We start from the raw sequence: 27098 nt of genomic DNA on the forward strand, positions 1-27098 counted from the left end.
TTTCGCAATTGCTGACTTTTGAAGCTACTTTAAAATGTGCAGACCATTTTGCATAAAGTGGCTTTACATCACCGAGAGCAGCGGTTTTTTTTTTTTTCATTTCTCTCAAGATTTGTCTTCAAGAAAATTTACCTTTTTTTTTTTTTTTTAAATTCCCTCCCTTAGCAACAGTTCACAGTTCACATTTAAAAGGGATTATTTAAAAAGAGTTTCCTTATGCTAGGGAAGGGCAAATATAAATTAAAAAAACGAGAGACTTAATTCTTCAGGTTGAAAAATATGAGACTTCCTGTGTCTTTTCCTTGGAGCACTTGTTAACCCTATCTCCCAGTTCCCATGGATGGTAGCCAAGCACCCAAACTCCCTCTTGGAATACAGATTAGGAGTTTGTTTTCCCTTTGGGCAGAGTCAACTATCAAACACAGATGGTCACTCCTACTATCTTATGAACTTGAGATGAACTTCCTGTGACAATCAGTGCCGGGAGCCTTCTCACTTGAGGATGGGTTTTGGCCTTGTTTGCATGTCTGCAATGGCCACACAGTACTTGCTTTCCTACCCTAACGGGTGAGGTTTCCTTCTGCCCCTGTAACCTTTTAGATAGTTGTTTAATAACCTTGTTCAATAATAAAATCATTTTCTTTCTCTTCCTCTACGTTTGTGGAGAGGTTTTTCTGGGCTGAGAGGAGATTCTGTTTTAATCATATTCCCATCAGAACCGAACGTTTAAAAATGATCCTGCAGAGGCTGGAGAGATTGCTCAGTGGTTAAGGCATTTGCCTGCAAAGCCGAAGGACCCAGGTTTGATTCCCCAGTACTCACATAAACCAGATGCACAAAGTGGCACATGTGTCTGGAGTTCATTTACAGTGGTGGAGGCCCTGGCACACATATTTGCTCTCTGCTTCTTTCTCTCAAATAAATAAATAAAACTAAAATAAAAATATTTAAAAAAAAACAGTGCTGCAAGATGCTCTCCTAAGGAGGCTTTGTGAAAAGTGCTGGGGGGGGGGGTTGGTTAGGAATATGAGAGGCTTACTGGGAGAAATGAAAACCATATCCTGTCTAGCTCATGCACCAAGGAGGTGGGACATTGTGTCAGAATGACCCTGGAGGTGTTCCTCCTTCTGTTTTGGGGAGATGATTTAGTTTTCTTTTTCTTTTAGATCTGTGTGCATCTGTGTGTGAAAATGTAAATGTGTATAGATGTGTGGGTGCGCATGTGTGCATGTGTCTGCGGAGGCCAGAGGACAACCTTGGGTCTTATCCTCAGGAATGGTAACCATCTATTTCAGGACAGGGTCTCTAACTGGCCTGGAACTCACCGCCTAGGCAGTCTAGTCTCCACCTCGCCAGGAGTGGGGTCACAGGCTCATGTCACTATTCTGGCATCTTTTTGTTAAAATACACTTTTATTTATTTACAAGCAGAGAAAGATAGAAAAGAGAGAGAGAGAGAGAGAGAGAGAGAGAGACAGGGAGAATGGGAGCACCAGGGCCTCCAGCCACTGCAAACAAACCCCAGATGTGTGGGCCACTTTGTGTATCTGGATTTATGTGGGTACCAGGGAGCTGAACTCCAGTCATTAGGCTTTGCAGGCAAGCACTTTAAATACTGGCATCTTTAAGTGGGTTCTGTGGATCAACTTCAAGCACTTAAATTCACCAGGCAAGACAAGCTCTTTACTGACTGAGTCATCTCTCCTCAGCCCTGGAGTTCTTTACCAGGTAGGTAATATTGCAGAATCTTTTGCTTTTTTCAGAGAACAAATAAACCAACCAAACAAAAAATAGACTTGATGCTTTCAGACACAGCCTACAATTGGGACTCATTAGTCCTGGGTGCAGGACTTGGACCTTCATATATTATGGCCTCTAGGTCTGTATCCCTTAAAGAGTTTCTTTTAGAAAACCATGCTCAGTTTACCTGTAGCCACCAGCTGCTGCTCCTGCCTGAGAAATACCCAGGGGTAACCCCTGACAGAAAGCTCTCTTATAGTACGAGAATGTTCTTGGTTCCTTATGCCTGTTGCGGATACAGAACTAGCTAAGAAACACTGGGCTGACCTTTACTAGTGGGGTTTTGTCTGTCAGCTTTATGTTACTGAAACAAAATACCTGAGCCAATCAGCTTATCAACAGGAAAGGTTTGTTATGTCTCTCAATTGGCCCCTTTGCTTTGGGGACTGGTAAAGCAGCGTAACATGGCAAATACATGTGGTGGAGCACAGCTGTTCTTGCCATGGACAATAGGAAGTGAGCAATAGTCCCTTCAAGGGCACACCCCAATATCTAAGACATACCACTAGGCCCGCCTCTTAAAGTTCCCCCACCTTCTATTAGCACCAAATTGGGGACCAAGGTTTTTAACACATGGGACTTTTCTGTGGGCGTATCCATATCCAAAGTTACTATGCCCTCACCTCTTCATCTGCAACCAACACACAGATTAAAAGAATAGCCATATCTAATTAAATAAAAAAGATCTAGAGCTGGGCGTGGTGGCGCACTCCTTTAATCCCAGCACTTGGGAGGCAGAGGTAGGAGGATTGCTATGAGTTCAAGACCACCCTGAGAAGACAGAGTGAATTCCAGGTCAGCCTGGACCAGAGTGAGACCCTACCTCAAAACCCCCCCCCCCCAAAAAAAAAAAAGATCTGGGTAACCACCAGATAAGAAAACATGATGAAATAAAAATATATATAGCAAAAAGATCAACAGGGCTGGAGAGATGGCTCAGCAATTAAGGTGCTTGCCTGAAAAGCCTAAAGACCCAGGGTTGATGTCCCCAGTACCCACATAAAGCCAGATGCACAAGGTGGCATATGAGTCTGAAATTCATTTGCAGTGGCTAGAGGCCCTGGCCTGCTATTTTCTCTCTCTCCTTCTCTTTCTCTCTCAAATCACTCAGTCAATCAATCAATCAAATACCTGGGTGTGGTGGTGCTCACCTTTAATCCTAGCACTCGGGAGGCAGAGGTAGGAGGATCACCGTAAGTTCGAGACCACCCTGAGACTGCATAGTGAATTCCAAGTCAGCCTGGGCTACAGTGAGACCCTACCTGGAAAACAAACAAACAAACAAGATCAACAGACATCCTTCTGCAGAGATGTCTGATGTGTGTCTGGAAAACGTGGACTTGCTATATCCACTTCCTCCTCTCACTCAAATTTTATCCCCTCAGGAAGAATTTCCATGAACATGCAGGGAAGATTAGGCCACACCTACTTGCTGTGAGATCTCTCTATTTTGGCATGGTTTGTCGCCAGTTAATATTTTTCTTCCTCTTTCTTCCCTCCCTTTCTCCGTTGGTTTCTTCCTTTTCCTTTCTTTCCCTCTCTTCCTCCCTTACTCTCTCCCTCTCTCTCTTTCCTCTTCCCCTTATAGATTGCAAGAACCTTAAGAGCTGCACCTAGGCTGGCCTGCTGGCTTCCTCCTGGGCCCTCAGCATGAAGCCGTGCTTGGCACACAGTAGCCCCAAAACAAGGGAGGCCGAGCTGCTGCTTTGGTTTGTTCTTTGGTGGGAATTTCACGTATCTTCTCCAAGCTGCAAAAGACACTTTCGTGTTTGTTTCCCTTAGCAATCAGGGCTTCCTACCTGGCCCTCCTGCCCCTCAGATGTTTCAAATGTGCCCTTGACACACGAGAGAGCTTTTCCCTCCATCCTTCACAAAGGCTTCAATCTTTGGGAAACAAAACCATGCCAAATGGCACTCATCTAATGAAGCTGCACATTTCAGCTTCCCATGCTTGCCATCTCCTGGTGGGGGCATGTTTCTTTGTGTCTGAGAAGAATGACGTGACATTGTGTCGCACTAGCCAGATGTCTCAGATGGAACGGACAGCTCCACCTGGCACTAGGAATTCCAGGCAACCTGGTCTTTGCCCAAAGGATACGTTTAGGGCTGAGTTGTCCCTAGCTGCTGGCACTCAGACAAAATGGAAAAGGGTGGGGACAAAGAGATTCCAGAGAGGGATTCAAATCCAATCCGCTGCAATGTCAATTTGCTTAAACGTGACAGAGGAATGAACTTGAATGTGAAAACGACTCTGGCTGTGATCACAGGCACCGGAACTCACCCGGCCTCAGGTCTTGTCAGCCCATGGAGGCTAATGGCAGAACCGGTGAAGACCTGAGAGTGAGACTTCCCCAAAGCTGAGGAGAGATGAGTGGATGTGTTTTGGACATAAAGGGACACAAAATTCATCCTCAAGCAGAAATAAGTTGTCTGGGCTCACAGTAGAAAGAAGAGGAAGAAAAAGCCATAATTCTGTGAGGAATTTAAAATATTCACATTCCCTTACCCCTACCCTTTCTTCTGAGGGATGACGACTTGCATCATCATCATCATCATCATTATTATTATTATTATTATTTTTATTTGGTTTTTCGAGGTAGGGTTTCACTCTAGCCCAGGCTGACCTGGAGTTCACTCTGTAGTCTCAGGGTGGCCTCGAACTCACGACCATCCCCCTACCTCTGCCTGCCGAGTGCTGGGATTAAAGGCGTGCACCACCACTCGCGGCTTCACGACTTGCCTTTTAAAACCACATGGCAGGAGCATGCTCTGTGTCTAATAAAATTCTGGGTTTTGGTAATGGCAACGAAGCCGCTGTGGTGGTCAGTGATGCCGCCTGACTGATTGCGGGCACGCGGGAGCCGCCGTCAGCAAGTGCTGGGCTTTGATGACTTGTGACAATCTCCTGAAAGAACGAAGCAAATGCCGTCGGGGGTGGGGGGTGGCTTTTGGCCACGGTCTAGCTTGGAGAAGAAAGAAGGAATGAGAGGGGGGTTGCGGAGGAGGAGTGGGGTGAAGAGAGGAAAATAAGGCGCAGAGGGAGCAGAACAGAAGCCTTTCTCTTTTGACGCAAGCCATTATCCTGTCAACAGAAGCTGCTGGGAGCCTGTTGGCTTGGATGCGGTGTGGAAATGGAAATGTGGTCTGCGCAGGGAGGGATGGCTATCGGTGAGAGCGCCACCTCCTGGCACGACCTCCTTCTGCCGCCCGAGGTGCCAATCCTACCCTCACCGGGGCAGAGCCAGGGAGCGGGATGCTGCTTTATAAGAGGGGACCAGCTATGGGCAGTCATGGACCCTACACTTTCCAGCGTCCAGATTGGATAGACACGCCTGGGAGCTTGTCCTTCAGGGGGAGAAAGAAACGCAAGAAAGAGCTGGTAAACTTGAGCCACGAACCCCCTAATCTGGTACTTAGGAATCACCCCTCAGACGCACAGTCAGCTTCCCCTGTGTCACGCTAAGCCAATGAAGACACTTAGGCACGCAGCTCTCCACTTTCTTCCTGCTCCGCTCTTGCACCTAAAGAGGAATAAAGAGCCAGACGTGGTGGCGCACGCCTTTAATCCCAGCCCTTGGGAGGCAGAGGTAGGAGGATCGCCATGAGTTCGAGGCCACCCTGAGACTACATAGTGAATTCCAGGTCAGCCTGAGCTAGAGTGGAACCCTACCTCGAAACAAAACAAAACAAAACAAAACAAAACAAAACAAAACAAACAAACAAACAAACAACAAACCTCCCCCACCCAAAAGGAAATAGAGAAATAAAGAAGCACAAACGTAGCCAGGTGGAGTGGCTGAGACAGGAGGATGAGGAGCTTCAGACTAACCTGGGTCGCATAGTGGCCATAGTGACTACTACTTAGGAAGACCCCCCGCCCCCCCCACCCCGTTTCTAGAAACAGAGAACTGGTGATGTACTACAGTGGGAGTAGGCACAAAGCCCTGGGTTCAAACCTGAGCACCCACGGCCACCACACAATCACTCGACAATTGACTCTTCTTCCTTTAATATAGGAGAGAGAGATCAAATAAACGTTAACAGATACACCTGAAAAAAATTGGGGGGAATAAAATGGAGCTTATAAAAACACCCTTGTAAGCCAGGCATGCTGGTAAATGCCTTTCATCTCAGCACACAGGAGGCAGAGGATCACTGTTAGTTTGAGGCCAGTCTGGGACTATAGAGTGAGTTCCAGGTCAGCCTGGGATAGCGTGATACCCTACCTCAGAACCCCGCTCCCTCCCACAAAAAAATAAAAACGCTTGGGCTAGGGAGAGATGGCTAAGTGATTAAAGGCACTTGTTTGCAAAGCCTATTGGCCCAGGTTCAATTCCTAGGTGAAGCCAGAAACAAAAAGTGGCATATTCATTGGGCATTTGTAGTAGCAAGAGGATCTGGCATGCCCATATACACACATGCAAAGAGTAAATAAAATATTTAAAAAATAAATAAAACATCTATTTGCTCTCCAAAATAAAAAAACTAGATAAAACATCTAATTAGTGTTTACACAGATTCTGGAAGATATATTCACCAACCATGAAGAAGATGCCCTGAAAACCTATGTATTAGGGAGAAAGAGAGCGCTTAGCCTTGAAGAACGACGCTGCCTAGTTCAAAAGTCTCAGAAGATTAAATTTGATGAAATGCCTTTGGATATTTAATGTGGAGACAAAATAGATAGAAAAGATGAGACAATTAGATAAATTTGATGAAATGCCTTAGGATATTTAGTATGGAGACAAAATAGATAGAAAAGATGAGACAATTAGTAGTCATGGGCAGGGGAGACAGCTCAGCAGTTAAGGGCACTTGCTTGCAAAGCCTGCTGGCCCAGGTTCAATTCCTCAGTACTCATGTAAAATCAGATTCACAAAGTGGTGCATGTAGCTAGAGTTTGTTTGCAGCAGCAAGAGGCTCTGGTGGGTCCATTCTCACTCCCCTTCTCTCTCTCTCTCTCCTTGCAAATAAAAATAAACAAACAAAAGATTCAAAATCAATTAAGGAGATGCATCCACTGACTAACTGGAATTTCAGAACTTAGAGGCAGGAAACGATGAGGGAGTAGTGATACAAACACACAGGGTCATTTTCCACGAATCTTTCTAAGAGGGCTCACTGCATGCTGAGGTCAAGGCTTGAAGACCCCACGAGGCCAGACTGCTGGAGAATGTCAGGCTACTACCCAGCGAGCCTGAAGGACTCCAGAGACAATTCAGTCATCCTCATAAGAAAGCTTAGATTGTAATGGCTTTCCCACTTGTATAGAAGTACCAGACAACAATACAGAAATGCCTTTGAAATTTGGATAGAAAAAAAATTCACCACTTTTAAACATGCAAAAAAATATTATTAATCTGTTTTAAAATGAGCATATCCATTACATCTTAACATTAATATCTTAGGGAAAAAATCATATTTTTGGAATTCTTTTCAACACTGTGGCTTTGTAGGAGACAGCTGGAGTCTTATTTCTACTTCTGCATTCAGTCTGTTGTGGTGGTGCAGGGGGAAAATTGTAAGCTCAAATTCTATACCCAGCCAAACTGAAATGAAGCAGTAGAAACAAAACAGTACTGGGCATGCTGATGTGAAAACGTTACCTTCTACATCTACACTTTCAGGAACGCTATTTTGAGAATATGTTGTAGCAAAGACATAAATAAAGAACAAAGATGTCCAGGGGTGCAGGACACCAAGGAATCAACCTCAGATCAGTGCATACAAGCCAGGGGGACACTTGTGTAGGTTGACTGCTTTGTAAAAGAGATGGGGGGGGGGGTCTTTGTTGATAGATGATATTATATGGTATGTGGGTATGGTGGCTTCAATCTAACATCCTCTGCAAACTTACGTGTTCTGGATGCTTGGTCTACAGCTGATGGCAGTTTGGGAGGTGGAGCCTCACGGAGGAGGTGTGTTGTTGGGGATGTGCTTAGTGGTGTTATAGTCAGCTCCTTGCTAGAGTTTGGCTCACTGTTTTGTTTCTGTCTTCCACCTGCTGTGGCAGAGGTGATGCCCAGCCTCTGCTAATGCCATGCTTTCCCCTGCCATCATGAAACACCCCTTCAAGACTGTAAGCCAAACTAATTTCTTCCCTCCCATCAGCTGCTTTTAAAGGTTGGGCACTTGGTCTCAGTAATAAAAAGGTAACTCCAACAGTAGGGCAAATGAAAAGATGGCCATAGGAATAGAGTGTAACTATGAACTTCAGGAAAAGCAAATAACTGTGTAAGAGAGGGTGAGTAAAAAAAATGCCATTTTACTTGGTTCTGCCGTGAATGCTTGTCCCATAGTCATGAGCACATGAACAACACCACCTACTGCATTCAGCATTTGGGTTCATGCTATAGAAAAAAATACAGATTATTTTGCTTTATTATTTTCTTTTATACTTTATTTATTTATTTGATGGGTGGGGGAGAAAGAGAGAGAGAAAGAGAGAGAGAGAGAGAGAGAGAGAGAGAGAGAGAGAGAGCGAGCGCATGCCAGGGTCTCCAGCCACAGCAAACGAATTCCAGATGCATGTGCCACCTTATGCATCTGGCTTAAGTGGGTCCTGGGGAATTAAACCTGGGTCCTTTCAGCTTTGCAGGCAAATACCTTAACCACTAAGCTATCTCTCCAGCCTGACAGTTTATTTTTACTTGCAAAACAGAATACATATTTTACTATGTTGAAATACACAAGTAAGAGTGCAGTTAACAGGTAGAAACATAGCGGGAAGGAGAAATAGCTGCAAGAGAACCGGGGTCGCCCACTTCTCGTCTTGGAGAAGGAAAAGTATTTAATGGGACATGAAATAGTATGTGAGTTTGTTGCTCATATTTACAAAGGTAACCCAAAGGGTAGCTCAGATTACTAGTACAACTGTATTGGGACATTGCAGGGGGGTGGGGAGAAGGGGCAAATTGAGAAGTGGTAAGCTCTAATACAGCAAAATGTCAGCCTTGCAATAAATTAGCAAGTCAAGCAATAGTGGGCTGGGGACATGACTCAGTGGGTAAGTGTGCTTGCCACCCAAGGCAAAAGCCTGAGGGCCTGAGAGGGTCTGATTCACCCTGAGTTTGATTCCCCAGAGCTCAAGTAAACAGTTTAGCCTGGCCATGCATGCATGTGAGCAACCCAGTCTTTTTTTTTTTTCTTTTAATTTATTTATTTGAGAGCGACAGACACAGAGAGAAAGACAGATCGAGGGAGAGAGAGAATGGGCGCGCCAGGGCTTCCAGCCTCTGCAAACGAACTCCAGACGCGTGCGCCCCCTTGTGCATCTGGCTAACGTGGGACCTGGGGAACCGAGCCTCGAACCGCGGTCCTTAGGCTTCACAGGCAAGCGCTTAACCGCCAAGCCATCTCTCCAGCCCAACAACCCAGTCTTGTGGGGAGCAGAGGATGGAGAATCTCGGGGGCCTTCTGGCCAGCCAGTTTGACCAGAAAATGTCAGCTATGGGTTCAAGGAGAACCTTGTGGGTGAGAGTTTGAAGAGGACAGCCGACATTCTCCTCTGGCCTCTGCACATGAGCATGGACTGCACCCACTCCACATATGCTGCATGCGTGTGCACGCATGCACACACACACACACACACACAGATATACACAAATACACACATATTCCCATCCATGCACACACATATACACATGCACACACACATACACACATACATACACACATATACACACATACATATACACACATACATACACACACATATACACGCACAAAATCATGTCAGAAGCCTGGCATTCTGTGATAAGATGTCATATTAGCTCAATATATGAAAATAGGAAGAGGAAAGGCAGGAGATTGCTGCTTGTATTAACTGCGTGTTTGAAAATTAATTGATTTTAATTTAATTGACTTTAATTGATGTAAAAGATAAAGTCATAGCTTTGTGCATCCCAAGCCACCAACACACACGATCAGTCCTGGGGCCTGGGGTTCTGAGGCGGGAGGAGGAGGCAGTCAGAATCCGGTCTGTTCTCTTTCAACCTACGTATCAAACACGGATCAGAACACTCCAGAAGAGCCTCCCAGGATCCTAGTATGCAAATGAGGACCCACTCTTTTTTAAATCACATCGTTCTTTCATACTGCAACCTATTTCTGTGGGAGGATTGACACATGTTCTCTATGAACCAACCACAGCTTCATGCGCTTTCAGGGGTGAGGGGTGTTGGTAGGGTGGAACGGGACAGAAGATGATGTTCTTTCTTAAAGCAATGGTGGCCGGAACTCTGAAGGAGGGACTGCAAGAAAAAGTCTTGGTAAATCACTTGCCACCATCCTGGGGAATGTGTTAGGAGATCAGTCCAGGTGCTGGAGAAAGACCAGCTCATCAAATCAAGCATGGGAAGCAAGAGCGACACCAGACCTCAGCTCCTGACATTCAGAGGAAGAAATAAGGCACAAAGAGAGACTTCATTTCATCAGAAGGGGCAGGCCCTAAGTCAGGTGATTGATGGCTCTGAGAACCAGCAAGCATGTAGAGCAGGTGTGCTCAGGGGGCCCAGAAACCAGGACTGCAGAGGGAAGTGTCATGATTCTCTGCCTGGAGGAGAACCCTATCACCCCATAGAGAGTAGCGGTTCATCTAAGCCAAACTTACTTATCATGGAGTTCACGCAACAACGGTTTCTTTAGGATCAACTTCAGAATCTGAAAGTAGAACAGTATTTCCTGGTTCCTACTGTATTTGTCCATGTGGGGGACTGAAGGCTAATGGGAATTGATGTCTGCAACTCTTGAAGATAAGGAAGTTTGATAGTTGTCCAATTCAAATGTTTAAATGTGGATTTCGTTTTTAAAAAATTATTTACTTGCTCACACTGCACATACGGGGGTGAGGGATGTGCATCAAAGTCTCTTGTTGCTTCAAATGCATGCCCGTCCCACATTTTTATGAGTGGCTGGGGAATTGAACCCTGGGCTGGCAGGCTTTGCAAGCAAGTGCTTTTAACCACTGAGCCAGTTCCCCAGCTCCTAAATATGGATTTTTTTGAGCCAAAAAATCAAGATGGACAATCAAAATAGGTATTATTCACATCTTATGGATAATAAGAATCCTGAGTTGCATTGTTATATGTAGATAATAGCTAGCCTCACCTGTCCGTACAAAGGGCTTTGAAAGGTCACTTCTCTAGCTTGTTTGGTGACTAGGATGTAGATGCACGACCTCATCCCTACTAACCAAGTACTCAAAATTTTAGTTTGTGAGCCAGTGACCGGAGGAGGAAGCCCTGAGTGGAATTTCCGCTGCTGAAGCGGCTGCTGCTGCGCCACCTGGCAGAACAGAACCAGGGAGTGGTGAGGGGATGGGAAGTGTAATTCCATGGTGTGGCTTTAAATATTGACCTCTGAGAGATCTTAGACTCAAGCCTCAGCTCTCCCAATAGTACAGGGAGAATGCACTCTGAACTCTTCCTTTTCTTAAAAATATTTTATTTATTTACGAGGGAGAAAGAGAGAGAGAGAAAGAGGCAGATAGAGAGAGAAGAGAGAGAAAATATGAGCACACCAGAGCTTCTAGCCACTACTCCAGATGCATGCGCCTCCTTGTGTATGTGGCTTCACATGGGTTCTGGGGAATCAAACCTGGGTCCTTAGGCTTTGCCTAAGGCTTAGCCTCCTCTTTGAATTCCTTCCCTGATTAACCAGACTCAGTCTCTGTTGTTTGCAGCCTGGAATCCTGTCCATTGCCATGATATGTGCCAATCAAAGGAGCTGGCATCCCACTCTGTCAAGTGAGAATATGTCTGTCCCACAGAAGTATGGCTAACATATGTGCTTATTAACTTACCGATATTTTCTGTACCTGCACCATCATGTGACCACAGGTACATAGGGGTAATGGTCCCTTATAGAATGCCATTTCAACTCCCAAGCAGCCCATAAGTGGATATATTGACATTTGATTTGGTTTTCAAAGTGCTAGCTAACCCTGACGCTGAATTACAATGGCAGAAAAGCCTGACAGTATAATTATGATTGTGTCAGTCAGTTATCACATATTGTACAAGATGGAGATCCTTTATTCTCCACTGAACTTCTGGAGAGTAGGTGGGTTTTTCTGCCTGCATGGGATTGTGGAGGAAGCTAAAGTTTGGATATTTCAGAACAACGTTTCCATTGTGTTCTTTTCAATTCAGATTCAATATGAAAATGCACCCAAAGCTTATTACCGAAAATACCTTCCGTCCAAAACTTCTGGAAGGATTTTTTTTTTTTTTTGAGTGACAGAAATGACAATGGAAGGTTTCAAAGTCCAAGGCAGGAGGATTTCTCTTGTGGGAAGTCCAGCTGGAAGGGTATACCAGAAATGTATTTTTTAATGTAAGACCAGATTTTAATTGATTAATTATCTAACATTTTTTGGCATGTGTATGTAGCATGTGTTCTGTTGTGTATGTATGCAGAGCGCATACATGTGTGTACCCAGGTGTGCACACCTGTGGTAGTTTGAATGAGTGTCCCCCAATAAATTAACCAGTTTATTAAACCTTGTAGCTTAGATCTCCAGCTGCTGCCTGGCTGGAGGAGGTGTCACTGTGGGCGGATCCTGGGGTCCAGCCCTGAGGTGTGTTGGGAGCAGATCTGATCCCAGAATAGATAAGCAGGGTGCCTGAGCTCTGGCCAGGCTTCCTGGCGTGTGCTCGCTTGTGTAGTGGGTGGTTGCTTCTTTCTCTGTGCATGGACCTGTGAAAGGGGGCAGCTTCTTCTGCCGTTAGGCAGCTTCCCCCGAATCTGTAAGCTTCAATGAATTTCATTCCTTTTCTTTTCTTTCTTTCTTTCTTTTTTTTTTTTTTTTTGGTTTTTCGGGGTAGGGTCTCTAGCCCAGGCTGACCTGGAATTCACTATGGAGTCTCAGGGTGGCCTTGAACTCATGGCGATCCTCCTACCTCTGCCTCCCGAGTGCTGGGATTTCCATTCCTTTTCTAACCTGCGTCTGGTCTGGAAGTTCATCCCAGCAGCTGAAGCTGACTTTAACACCCTGTGCAGATGCAGGTGCAGGCCAGAGAACTCTGGCATTTCCATTTCCATGCTGTTTCTTTGTGACAAGAGCCTCTTGCTGAACTTGGGCTACTATTTTTTTTTTTTTTTTTTTGTCAGAATGGCTGGCCAGAAAGCCCTGGTAATTCTCCTATATTTACTGCCCACAAGGCTTGGGTGACAAGTGTGTGTGTTCACACCTGGCTTTTTTTTTTTTTTTTTTTTGCATAGGAGCTAGAGATCAAATTTAGACACTTTAAGGCTTTCATATTTATGCGGCAAGCAATTTTACCTGCTGAGTCATGTTCTCACCCCAAGACCAGGTTTTTTTTTTTGAGGTAGGGTCTCACTCTAGCCCAGGCTGCTGACCGGGAATTCACTATGTAGTCTCAGTTTGCCCTCGAACTCACTGCAATCCTCCTACCTCTGTCTTCTGAGTGCTGGGATTAAAGTCATGTGCCACCACGCCTGTCCCAAGACCAGAATTTGAAAAGCATTGCATGGTCTGTGACTGCCCAAACCCCAAAGCAATCCTGTTCTACTTGGCTGGGTCAGCAGGCAATAGGTTTTAAGGGAAGTGTATTCTCCAGAAAGAGAATCCTCTCTGCAATCCTCCATAGTACATGGTGGTGGAGGAATATGGACGAGTCATATTTCCTCAGAGTGAAAAGTTTGGGGAGTCCATAGTTACCATGAAATTCACCCCATGGCCAGATAATGGATTTTTTTTTAAAGCTCACTAAAACAAGAGATAGAGAGAAGAGAGAGAGGGACAGAGAAAATGGGCATGCCAGAGCCTCCAGTCATTGCAAACAAACTCCAGATACACATATCACTTTGTGCATCTGGCTTTATGTGGGTACTGGGGAATTGAACCCAGGTTATTAGGCTTTACAGACAAGTACCTTAACCACTGAGCAATCTCTCCAGCATCCAAAACAGTTTTTTTTAAAAAAATTAATTTATTTATTTGAGAGTGACAGAGAGACAGGGAGAGAAAGAGGCAGATGGAGAGAGAGAATGGGCACATCAGGACCTCCAGCCACTGCAAATGAACTCCAGATGCATGCACCCCCTTGTGCACCTGGCTAACGTGGGTCCTGGGGAGTAGAGTCTTGAACTGGGTTTGTTAGGCTTCACAGGCAAGTGCTTAACAGCGAAGCCATCTTTCCAGCCCCAAAACAGTTTTTATTTCCTGTGTTTAATTGGGTATGCACACAGACCTGACACAGGTTTGGGTTTAAGTTCTCATGCAGTATCATAATCTTCTACATAGTCCAGTTCCACCCCGGACCCACTATGTACACACCTGTGTTCCAACAGTCATATGAAATCTGGTATCTGAAGAAAAGATACACATATGATATCTTCATTCAAGTTGTGTATTTTACAGAAATTAAAAATTCAAGTCACCAAAACTCCAAACTGCGTTAAAAGTTTGAATAGATAATGGATCTTTAAAATATACATTATATATATATATATTATTTATTGGGCTGGAGAGATGGCTTAGCGGCTAAGCTCTTGCCTGTGAAGCCTAAGGATGGACCCCAGTTCAAGGCTTGCTTCCTCAAGACCCACGTTAGCCAGATACAGAAGTCTGGAGTTCGATTACAGAAGCTGGAGACCCCGGAGTGCCCATTCCATCTCTCTAACTGCCTCTTTCTCTCCCTGTTGCTCTCAAACAAATAAATAAAAATAAGAAAAAAAATTAAAAAATATTTTATTGATTTATTTAAGACAGAAAGAGAGAGAGAGAAAGAATGGACATGCCAGGGCCTCCAGCCACTACAAACGAACTCCGGATGCATGCTCCCCCTTGTGTATCTGGCTTACATGGGTCCTGGAGAATCGAACCTGATCCTTTGGCTTTGCAGGCAAACACCTTAACTGCTAAGCCATCTCTCCAGCCCCGATAGTGGACTTTTTGTTATTGTTGCTGCTTGTGTGTGTATAATATGGGGTGTGTGTGTGTGTGTGTGTGTGTGTGTGGTGTATGCACACGACTGTGTCCGTGCAGTGCCCCATGCACTTCTCTGCAGTCGCTGGAGCTGAATGTCAGGTGTCCTGCTCCATCGCTCTTCTGCTCATTTGTACTTGGGTGGAGTCTATTAGTGGTGCAGGAACTTGCTATGTTTCATGCAAGCGCCAGCAGTTCTCTGGTCTCTTCTCCCCTCCAGCAGTGGGGTTACAGGAGCACGTGGCCAGGTGCAGCTGTTTATGTGGGTTGCAGGGATCGAACTCCAGAAGCCTCTCATGTCCTTGTGCTTGCACAGGAAGTGCTCCTAACTTCTGGGCCACCTCTCCAGCCCAATAAGGGAGTTTTGATCATTCCTACAGTAAGGTGTGGCTTACAGTATTGGTTAGAGACTATATTTATTTTTTGTTTCTATTTTCTCAACAGCTGTGTGTGTGTGTGTGTGTTAATATTATTATCTCTCTACCACTTTATATTGTGTTTGGAGTGGTTACATTATCATATAGTCATTGGTTGTGTGACATTAGAAACCATATCAGCTGGGCGTGGTGGTGCACGCCTTTAATCCCAGCACTCGGGAGGCAGAGGTAGGAGGATTGCCATGAAGTTCAAGGCCACCCTGAGACTCCATAGTGAATTCCAAGTCAGCCTGGACTAGAGTGAGACCCTATCTCAAAAAACCAAGAAAGAAACCACATCAGATAAAATTGATAGAAATGTATAATACTTGGGTACCCTTGACCAGGGACTATAAGCAATAATTAGATATAACTATATAACTTTTGGTTGTCTTCTTTTGAAAAGTGTTTATGTGTTTTTTAATATATTATTTATTTATTTGAGAGAGACAGAAAGAGGTAGATAGAATGGGCACACCAGGGCCTCCAGCCACTGCAAACGAACTCCAGATGCATGTGCCTTCTTGTGCATCTGGGTAACTTGTGTCCTGGGGAATTGAACTGGGGCCCTTTGGCTTTGCAGACAAGCACCTTTACCACTAAGCCATCTTCTCCAGCCCATGTTTATGTCTTTTTAAAATAATTTTATTTCTTTATTTGCAAGGAGAGAGAAAGAGAGAGAGAGAGAGAGAGAGAGAGAGAGAGAGAGAGAGAGAGAGAAACCAGGCCCTAGTACCATGCAAACTCCAGACATGTGTTTTAGTTTGCGCATCTGTCATTATGTGGCTATTGGGGAATTGAATCCAGGCCTTTAGGCTTTGCAAACAAATGCCTTTAACCACTGGGTGATCTCTCCAGCTGTGTTTATGTATTTTATATTATTTATTTATTAGAGATAGAGAGAAAGAGAGAGGCAGATAGGGAGAGAATGGGTGTGCCAGGGCCTCCAGGTATTGCAAACGAACTCCAGATGCATGTGTCACCTTGAGCATCTGGCTTATGTGGGTCCTGGGGTATCAAATCTGGGGTTATCAGATCTGGGTCCTTAGGCTTCGAAGGCAAGCACTTTAACCACTAAGTCATCTCTCCAGCTCTGTTTTATGTGTCTTTTTTTGATGCATGTAGAATGTTACATTTTGTATGCTGGTATGTATGTATGGATGTGTCATGCCTGTGTTGAGTATTCAAGTGGCATGATGGAGCCAACCGTGACTGCTATTGTCTAACTACTGAGCACATTTTCAGTATCCTTCTGCTTGTAAAATTGACTTTTCTTTATTTTTTTTAAAGATAAGTATTGCTGCCTGAAACTTCATTGCTTTGATGTGGTTGTCAAAAGCAGAATGACTAATCTTTGGCCACAGAAGTGGGTCACATGACCCGGCCTTGAACACGCAAGCACAGCCAGTGCATTAGCCCATGGTGATTGACCCAACTAGGGTTAATCTACTGGGAAAGTGGGACACATGACCCAGTCAAGAGTAACTAGTGCATTAGACCACAATGATTGGCTCAACTGGGGCTAATCTACGGGGAGTGCGGGGCTCGGATAACCTGAGCCTGTAGCTGCCCGGGGCTAAGCAGCGGGGAGAAAACCTGCCTTGCACCCCTCCAGCTAGCGTTTGTGACACACTTCCGTGGGTCGAGCGTTGTGTAAGCGCTGTGCACACTTTACCCCATTTAGACTCTGCAGCGCCTCTCTGGAGTACGCTTTTCCAAATGAGGACACGGAAGCGTAGAGATGTTAAATAATAAATCGCTCGCGCTCTCCCGTGTCCAGGAAATCTGACTTTGAAGACGCTCACTGCTAGGCACACCCTGCGGAGCTGAGCAGAGAAGGGTCAAGTAGAGACGTTGACAGGAAGGAGGAGGAGGAAGAACCCTGGTGAGTCAATCAAGTCTCATAGCACCAAGAGACGGAAACAGGGGCTGGAGGGAAGGATCACAGGTTAAGGTGCTGGCCTGCAAAGCCTAACACTTGGGCTTGATCCCCAGTACCCAGATGCACAAAGTGGCACATGTACCTGGAGTTTGTTTGCTGTGACTGGAGGACCTGGTGTGCCCATTCTCTTTCTCTCTCCTTGCAAATAAATAAACTAGTCAAAAAAAGATGGAGGGCTGGAGAGATGGCTTAGCAGCTAAGGCATTTGCCTGCAAAGCCTAAGGACCCAGGTTCAATTCCCCAGTACCTATGTAAACCAGATGCACCAGGTGATGCATGTATCTGAAGTTTGTTTGCAGTGGCTAGAGGCCCTGGCGTGCCCATTCTCTCTGTCTCTCTCTATCTGCCTCTTTCTCTCTCTCTCAAATAAATAAAATATTTTTTAAAAGATGGAGATACATGAATATCACATTTGGTTGTGTTGAAGCCAGTTTAATGGCAGGGCTGGAGACACTGAAGTAATGATTTCCCTTTAGGGTTTCAATGACTTAGAATTGGGTTTTGCTTATATATAAGTATAGGAGCTTGATGGCTGTATAATATGTTCTATACTATCAGGGCCCAACAGAAGAAAATTTTCCATATCTGTGAGGTCCAGTGCAGTAGCCACTAACCACACATGGCTACTAAGCCAATAAAAAGTATCTAATTTTATGAGGGAACTGATCTTACTATTAATTGATCGGAACTAATCTAACTCAAATCTAAGTGCCTATAGATGGCTACTGGAGGCTACATGGGGCAGCTTGGGTTTGGAGAACACAGTTAAAATTATTCTCAGATCCTGTCATTACCACCGTAGTCCATTTCACACTGCTAAAACAAAATGCTGGAGTCTAGGAACTATTAAACAGCAGAAACTCACTTCTCACACATTTGGAAGGACAGGCAGTCCAAGATGAAATGAAGAGAGTGACAGATTTCAGCATCGGGGGAGGTTCCCAGATCATTGATTGTGTTGTTTATCCTGGTTCCTCTTGTGAAGGAAAGCTGGGTTCTCTTTCATAAAGGCTTTATTCCCATTTATGTGTGCTCACCCTCCTTAACAAATCTCTTAAAGCCACACCCCATACTGCCATTTTGGGTATAAATTTTAGTGAGACATAAATATTTATATGTTAACAATCATTAAAAAAGAACGAGTAAATAGTAATAATTATTATGACTTAAGAATTGAGAAAAGTAACAAGCATAATAAACATAATAATAATAAAAATAAATGTAATTAAACAGTATATAGATTTTTGAAATTACTAAGAAAAAGGAAGACAACTGTAGAGTGTGGTGGTGCACGCCTTTAATCCCAGCACTTGGGAGGTAAGTGGATCAGAGGTAAGTGGATCGCTGTGAGTTCAAGGCCACCCTGAGACTACATAGTGAATTCCAGGTCAGCCTGGACTAGAGGGAGACCCTACCTTGAAAAACAAAAAGAAAATTAAGAAAAGAAAAAGGAAGACTAGAACACAACCCCAAAATCTAGGATAATTAAAACAAAAATGTACCCATAATGAAATAGGTGAGCCACTATGTAAACTAAACAAGGCAAATAAGGGGAAACCATAAGTATGTAAAATCTGATAATGGAAAAGTAATCATAGACATAGAGAAACTTAGATGCCTTCTCTGAAAATATGTATCTTTGCACAAATATGGAAAAAACCAGTTATTTTCTAGGAAAATATAAAATTTCAAACTTGATTGTGGTATAGAAAGAAAATCTAAAAAAAAATCTGATGTGATGAGTCATTATTTATGCCATTTATCATGGAATTACAACAAGACAATTTCCAAAGAGCTATTTTGCATCCTAGTCTGCCCAAAGCCCCCAGCTTAGACAGCTAAATGGCTGTGTGGCATTCTATCCCAATTATATTTAATCATGTTCCCCATTGTCTGGCATTGATGGCTCTGTAAGTCATTTAAAGTGTGACCTATCACATTTGAAGAACAAGAATTACACAACTCCCTACATTATTCCAAAGAATTACAAAGGAAACACCACACTGATTAAAGCCAGTGTGCGATGGATTTCAACTCCAGTGAAGCATTAAAAAAAAAAAAAAAAGAATCCAGAGGTGAACTTCATTTTTGCGATCAATACAAAATTCGAACAGTCATAGCAAATGGAAGCTAGTAGCATATTAAAGGAAAGACAGGGGCTGTAACTGAATACAGCTCAGTCCAGAAGTTAAAGGCAATCAACATCAGTAGGGAATGTTTGCCTGCACTTCATTTATTTTCATTCCTGGTTTTTTTTTTTTTTTTTTGTTGTTTTTTCAAGGTAGAGTCTTGCTCTAACCTAGGCTGGCCTGGGGAATTCACCATGTAGGCTCAGGCTGGCCTTGAACCCATGGTGATCCTCCTACCTCTGCCTCCTGAGTGCTGGGATTAAAGCCATGAGCCACCATGCCCAGCTTACTTTCATTCTTTATTTTTAAAGAAAATATTTTATTTATTTATTGCAGAGAAAGAGATATTGAGAGAGAGAGACAGATAGAATGGGTGCCCCAGGGCCTCTAGCCACTGCAAATGAACACAGACGCATATACCACTTTGTGCATCTGGCTTACATGGGTCCTGGGGAATTGAACCTGGGTCCTTAGGCTTCACAGGCAAGTGCTTTAACCACTAAGACATCTCCCCAGTCCTATTTTCATTCTTTTTAGACGTGCGTGTGTATGTGCGCGCATGTGTGTATATGCATGTCCACATGTGTATGAATGCATGTGTGTGCTTGTGCATGTGGAGGCCAACCTTGGGTGTGGCTGCCCTCAGGTGTCATCAGTTGTTGAGATAGGGACACCATTGGCTTAGAACTGGCCAGTTAGGCTAGACTGGTTAGCAGTAGTTGCCAGGGGTCTTCCTGTCACCACCTCCCTGGCCCTGGGATGAAAAGCACAGGCTTCCACACCTGGCATTTTCCCATGGGTCCTAGGGATCAAACTCAGGTCCTCATGCATGCAAAGCAAGAGTTTAACTGTCGGAGCTCTCACCCAAACTTGATGGAGAGCATCATGCTTTACCACAGAAGGACAAACACCACACAATCCCAGTGATATGAGGCATTTAAAGTAGTCAAACAGGGTTAGAGTTAAGGTGCTTGCCTGTGAAGCCTATGGACCCATGTTCAACTCTCCAGATCTCAGGTAAGCCAGATGCACAAAGGTGAGGCAAGCACAAGGTCGCACATGCCCACTAGGTGGCGCAAGCATCTGGAGTTCAATTGCAGGGGCTGAGGCCCTGGTACACCAATTCTCTCTCTCTCTCTCTCTCTCTCTAAAATAAAAATAAAATGAAGTAGTCAGACAGAACAAGGGAGATGGTAGTAACCAGGGGCTGGAGGGGAGGTGTTAATGGGAGGCTGATGCTCACTAGGAACAGTGTCAATCACACCATAGGATAGTGTTTTAGAGGTGCATGGCACACTTAACAAGAGAAATCTGTGTTTTCCTATGGCAATAAATTTAACAATAAATTTTCATTTTGTTTATTTATTTGAGAGAGAGAGAATGGGCACACCAGGGCCTTTAGCCACTGCAAACTCCAGTCCCATGCACCACCTTGTGTATCTGGTTTATGTGGGTATTGGGGAATCAAACCTGGGTCCTTAGGCTTTGTAGGAAAGTGCCTTAGCCACTGAGCCATTTCTCCAGCCCCTATTGTGATAAGCTTAAAGAAAAGGAATACCAGGGGCTGGAGAGATGGCTCAGTGGTTAAGCACTTGCCTGTGAAACCTAAGGACCCTGGTTTGAGGCTCAATTCCCCAGGACCCACATAAACCAGATGCAGAAGGTGGTGCAGGCATTGGAGTTGGTTTGCAGGGGCTGGAGACCTTGGCATGCCCATTCTCTCTCTCTGTCTTGCTCTGCCTCTTTCTCTCGCTGTCTGTTGCTCTCAAAATAAATAAATAAAAATAAACAAAAAAAAAAAAAGAAAGGGAATACCAATGTTAAAGAAAGACAAAGCTATCATTTCCAAATGCTATACTTTGTAAAACAATAAAGGCCAAAGAAATAACTGAAAAGCTATTCAAAAGAGAAAAAGCTACTAGAGGTAGGTAGAGAATTTATTAAGGCTGCTGGTTTCCAAAATCAATAGATAAAAATCAATAGCTTTTTAAAATAAAACAACACTCCGCTAGTTAACATGATGGTAATTGACATATAAAAAAATGCTCAGTCTCCTCAATCTCATTGGTAGCTAAAGAAATAAAAACAAACAAAGATTCCTTCTCACTTATCAGATTTGTAAGGTTGAAAAATGGACAATGGCACTGCAGAGATGGCTCTACAGTTAAAGCACTTGCCTGCACAGCCTTATGGCCTGGGTTCAATTCCCCAGTACCCACATAAAGCCAGATGCACAAAATGGCGCTTGTGTCTGGAGTTTGTTTGCAGTGGTAGGAGGCTCATTCTCTCTCTCCCCACCCCTTTGTTTACAAAGAAATAAATGTTTTAAAAAATATTTTCTAAATTTGTTTATTAGAGGGAGAGGGAAGTAGAGGCAGAGAGAGAGAGAGAGAGAGAGAGAGAGAGAGAGAGAGAGAGAGACAGCAAGTGAGAGAGAGAGAGAATGGCGCACCAGGGCCTTCTAACCACTGCAAATGAACTCCAGATGCATGCACGATCTTGTGCAATTGGCTTTATGTGGGCACTAGGGAATTGAACCTGGGTCCTTTGGCAAGCACCTTAAACACTAATCCCTCTCTCCATCCCCTAAATAAGATACTTAAAAATTTGATAGTATGTAAATTTAAAGTATCAGAAAGTAGGTATTCTTTTTTATTTTTTAAAGTATTTTTTTTAAATTTTTTATTTATTTATTTGAGAGCGACAGACACAGCGAGAAAGACAGATAGAGGGAGAGAGAGAGAATGGGCGCGCCAGGGCTTCCAGCCTCTGCAAACGAACTCCAGACGTGTGCGCCCTCTTGTGCATCTGGCTAACGTGGGACCTGGGGAACTGAGCCTCGAACCGGGGTCCTTAGGCTTCACAGGCAAGCACTTAACCGCTAAGCCATCTCTCCAGCCCAGGTATTCTTATTGTAGTTTTCTCACATTCACCCCCATTACCTCCCTTTGTTTCCCACCTTGCTCACTTACCCCCCCAAATGGTTCCCCTTCTACTTTTATGTTTTAAGTATACATATACATATATTCACTACATAATATGAAATTCTTATATAAGAAAAAACAGGCTATGTTTGTATTTTTTCCCCCGATTACCTTCTCTTCTCCCTTTCTTTTGCCCTCCTCTCTCTCTCCACAGAGCCCTCCTTCTATGTTCATGAGACTGATTTATGAAAAAAAAAGAGGAGGAAATTTGTTTCTCACAGTTCTGGAGGCTGAGAAATCCAAGACTGAGGAGCCAGAAGATTTTGCGTTTTGCAAGGGGCCAATCCACTTCTCATAGCTGGCTCCTCTTATGTGCCTTCACACCATCGTGGTGGGGGGGCACTAGTTAACTGCTCCCCAGGCCTCCTTTGTAAGAGCACTAATTCTGTATATGTGGACAGAACCTTTATAACCCAATCATCTCCCAAAAGCCTCACTTGAACTCTTAATGTCATCACCCTGAGGGGTAGGTTTCAACATATGAATTTGCAGGTCACAAGCATTCCGACTATGGTAATCTTCAATATAAACATGAAAAGTTGTATGTGACCACGTGACTCTGAGTGATGTGTACAGTATTTGTAGCGGTTCCCTTCTCATTGCTGGGACCAAACACCTAACCAGAAGCAGCTAGTGGTATGATAAACTTTGTATCTGGACTACAATTTTTAGGGGCTGTTTCATCGTGGCAGAGAAAGCATGGCAGAGCAGATAGCCAGGGCATCACGTTTTGTCACAGCAGTAGGAAGAAAGTCATCTGAGTGAGCTGGTTCTGAACACACAGTGGGCTGGTCTAATAACCTCAAGGGACACCTCCTCCAGGAAGGCTCCACCTCCCAAAGGCTTCACCTGGGGACTAAGAAGGAAGTTTTATGGAAAATACTTGAGGCCATGAGGGCATTTTATATTCAAGCCACTATTGTTTTCTTCCATTTCACCCAGGAAAAAAGATCCATCTATCATCTACCTGTCTGTCTGTCTATCTATGTATCTATGTATCTATGTATCTATGTATCTATGTATCTATGTATCTATCTATCTATCTATCTATCTATCTATCTATCTATCTATCCATCTATCTATCATGTATCCATCCATGCATCTATCATCTATCCATCTCTATATTTCTATATCTATATCATCTATATATCTATTTCTATCTATCTATAATCTATATATATTTAATAAAGAATTTCTCAGGCTGGAAAGATGGCTTAGTGGTTAAGGTGCTCACCTGTGAAGCCTAAGGACCTGAGTTTGATTCCCCAGTACCCATGTAAGACAGATACACAGGTGGCGCACACATCTGGAGTTTGTTTGCAGGGGCTGGAGGCCCTGGCACACCCATTCTCTCTCTCTTTCTATCTCATAAATAAATAAATAAAACCAAAATATTTAGAACAAAGAATTTCTAGAAGTCTAAAATAAAGCAAATAAAACCCGCTACATGGCTGAGGCGATAGCTCAGTAAGTAAAGTGCTTGTCCTGTGGGCATGGGGTCATGAGTTTGACCCCAGAATCCATGTACAAAACATCAGGTGTAGTGATGCGCGCTTATAATCCTAGCACTGGAAATGGTGGAGCTGTAGGGCTTGCTGGCCAGGCAAGATAGGTTAATTAGGTGAGTTCGGAACAGTGAGAGAACGTGTCTCAAAAAGGTAGACAGCGCCTGAGGAGCTGCACCCAAGCTTGCCTCTTGGCCTCCTTACATACATGCGACACAAAATGCATTGCAAGGAGACCAGAAGCCCGGAGAGGAAGGAAGCTTTACTCTTTCAGAGTGTAATGTTGGGCATTTGTTACTTCTCAGTTAGCATGCCGAAAGAAACGTGTGAGCGGACCTAACAACCATTCATTTATTCCTCCATTCCCGTGACATGGAAGAGTTTCTCTTACCTCCTCCTCCATAGCTCGACTTCAGGTGCTGTGGGCTGTGGGGGACATATGGCAGAAAGCAAGACATGCCCCGTCTGTTTCCTTCCTCCAGGAAGCTTTGAGAGTCCAGACCAGGGCCTTGTTACTTAAAGTGGGGTTTGTGCGCCAGCCTCAGCACCACGTGATCGTCTCAGATTCCATCCTGCTCCCCCGAGAGTCCGCGCCCCCGGGAGGCTCCTCCGCACACTGGGTTTGCAAGGCACTGTTCTAGGGATCGTCCCCAAATACTTGTACCCTCAGCCGTTCACACAGGGTGTCTGCACTCGAAGAGAGGGCACGGTTGGAGCTAGCTGGGTGTGTACCCAGGGGAGGATTGGGGAGCTAGAGGTTAAATATCCACAGCCCAAGTTATACTATAACTTTACACTAATTTTTGTCCTGCCTTTTCTCCCAGGAGTTAACAACTAAATAGCTTTGCTGTGTTGTTGCTATAGCAACAGAGTCCAGTAGCGCTTTTACTGTTTTCCATCGCGGCGGCCTCCTGACTGTCTCGCTGCCTCCAACCAAGCCAGGCTTCAGTTAATCAAAGTTGAAATCAAACTCATGGCAATCGGGACAATCACAGCCCCTGGATGACGCAGCAGGTGCACTAACTGCTCAGCTTTACAGTCACTTAGGACCATTTAGAATAATGTTCCAATGATTCCCAAGCCCTTCCCACAGAGAAAAATAGCTTCTTTGACAATTGTGCATTTTCAATTTTTGATGTCTTTTGTTGATTTTGCTGTAGAAGCACAGCAAAAATTAGGAGATGCAAATGAATAAAAATTCTCAACCTCATGTTCAAACATATGTCTTTTTTTAAAAAAGGAAAATCAAAATGTACATGTATGCATGTATGTGCTCATGCCACGCTGAAGGTGTGACAAGTTAGAGGTGTCTGCACTCTTCCTCCACCGTCTTTGAGACGGGGTCGGGGTCTCTTGCCGCTGTGAATGAAGGCCGGTCTAGTTGCCTGTGAGCTTCAGATCCTCGGGTTCCACCTCTCATTACCTTAGTTGCATTGAGGGGGAGGGGCTGTCACAGATGCATGAACCAGTTGTCCAGCTTTACGTGGGCACTGGGGAGTCAGGTTTGGGTGGGCGGGCTTTGCAAGCAAGCACCTTTAACTGCTGAGCCCTATCTTCAGACCCCATGTCACATCTATCCTTTTTAGTGACCGCATATTACTCTGTGGATGAGGGTATAAGCCATGTGCGAAGCAGCTGACAATGAGCCTGGCACACAGTAGGCCTGCTGGCATGGGGATTTGCCCAGCTATCTCCTTGGGTGAGGTGTTGGGTGGAGGACTTCTCTATGAGCTACATCTGTTTTTTTTTTTTTTTTTTTAAAGAGAATTGCCATTCTTTTTTTTTTTTTTTAAATATTTTTTGTTCATTTTTTATTTATTTATTTGAGAGCGACAGACACAGGGAGAAAGACAGATAGAGGGAGAGAGAGAGAATGGGCGCACCAGGGCTTCCAGCCTCTGCAAACGAACTCCAGACGCGTGCGCCCCCTTGTGCATCTGGCTAACGTGGGACCTGGGGAACCGAGCCTCGAACCGGGGTCCTTAGGCTTCACAGGCAAGCGCTTAACCGCTAAGCCATCTCTCCAGCCCAAGCTACATCTGTTTTCTGGATTGTTTTGAAGCAAAGCTCCAGAGAATGTGGGGACCAGAGGAACATATGAACCTGTTGCCCTGATCTTTGATAAGGCCTGCCCATTTACAGGTGTGAATACTGTGGTCTAAAGATGTCATATAACATGATAGAGCCGATCATGCTAGGGTTTTCTCCTAGGATTTGCACTAAGACATTGAACGTTTTGCTGAGTTATAGCTCACCGCAACAAACTGTGTACATCTTACATGTTCAGCCCAATAGGGTTTCACATATATGTGAAGCCATGTAACCACACTTACATCAAGACACAGGATGTGGCCCGCACCGCAGCAGACTCCTCCCCATGAACAGCCCATCCAAAGGTCTCCCCATCTGGATTAGCTCCACCTGCCCCCCGCGGCTCTGAGGATGGGAGGGTCGCTGTCACCATGAGCACTCCACACAAGGTCTAACATCCAATTCAGATCGACTATTTCCTCTGTCCCAGGCACTGTGCCCCGGCAGACCTCTATCTTCTACCTATTATCATCACTGTCTACCTTCTACATACAATATCTATCAATGTATCTGTCATCTATCTATGCCTCTATCTCCTACATCCCAACCAGCCGCCCAACCATAGGTCTGTTGCAGGGGACTGGCCTTCACCTTGTGGGCTGGCTGAGCTATCCTTGCAAACTACTTCTTTGCATCTGGAGCTAGACCTTGATTTCTACTGAGCAGGCAGTGCAGAAAGGAGTTGGATGAAAAGGAGAGAGCAGGAATCTGCTGGAACCCATAACAAGTCCGGTTTTCTCAGGACTGGGGCCTGTTCCTGACATTCAAGACTTCTGGTTCTAAGACTGGGGAAATTCTGGGCAAACAGGAAGGGCTGGCTGAACCCTATGCCAGTTCTTGTCAACCTTGACAGTGTGGTGCACTGCAGAAGATGCTGGTGAAACCCGAGGAGCTGAAGGGGTTCCCGTGGAGAGAGAGAAAAGGTGCTGGTACCACTCTGAGAAGCTAGACCAGTGGCGACAACCCGTGTGAGCCACAAAATTCTGCCAACCATTGCCAGCACTTCTACCCCAAGCAGAACTGCACAGGGCAGAAAATTCCAGGAGACGGGGGCTAGCTTAACCTCTTCTCCTCATCTCCAGGTGAAGTTACGGAGCCTCAGAGACACTAATTACCTCACGCAGGCCCACAAAGCTAGCAAGAGATGCCCAAGCTGACAGCTGGGCAGGTTTCCAAGTTCTGGGTAGAGTGGCCAAGGCCTGGTTGGGGGGGAGAGGTATTTAGAGGCATAGCTGTGTGGAATGGGGCTGGTATTGAGCCCACCCAGCAAGTCAGTGAAC

General features: G+C 44.7%; 1 long non-coding RNA gene across 1 annotated transcript in view; it reads right to left on the reverse strand.

The window, feature by feature from the left end:
* Window positions 1-24424, reverse strand: part of LOC123464110 — a 68819-nt gene extending 44395 nt beyond the window's left edge. Inside the window, exon 1 of the long non-coding RNA XR_006639364.1 lies at window positions 24119-24424. This is a non-coding gene — a long non-coding RNA (uncharacterized LOC123464110). The remainder of the gene's footprint in view (window positions 1-24118) is intronic.
* Between the last annotated feature and the right edge of the window lie 2674 nt (window positions 24425-27098).

Source organism: Jaculus jaculus, chromosome 10 (assembly GCF_020740685.1).
Source record: "Jaculus jaculus isolate mJacJac1 chromosome 10, mJacJac1.mat.Y.cur, whole genome shotgun sequence".
NCBI lineage: Eukaryota > Metazoa > Chordata > Mammalia > Rodentia > Dipodidae > Jaculus > Jaculus jaculus.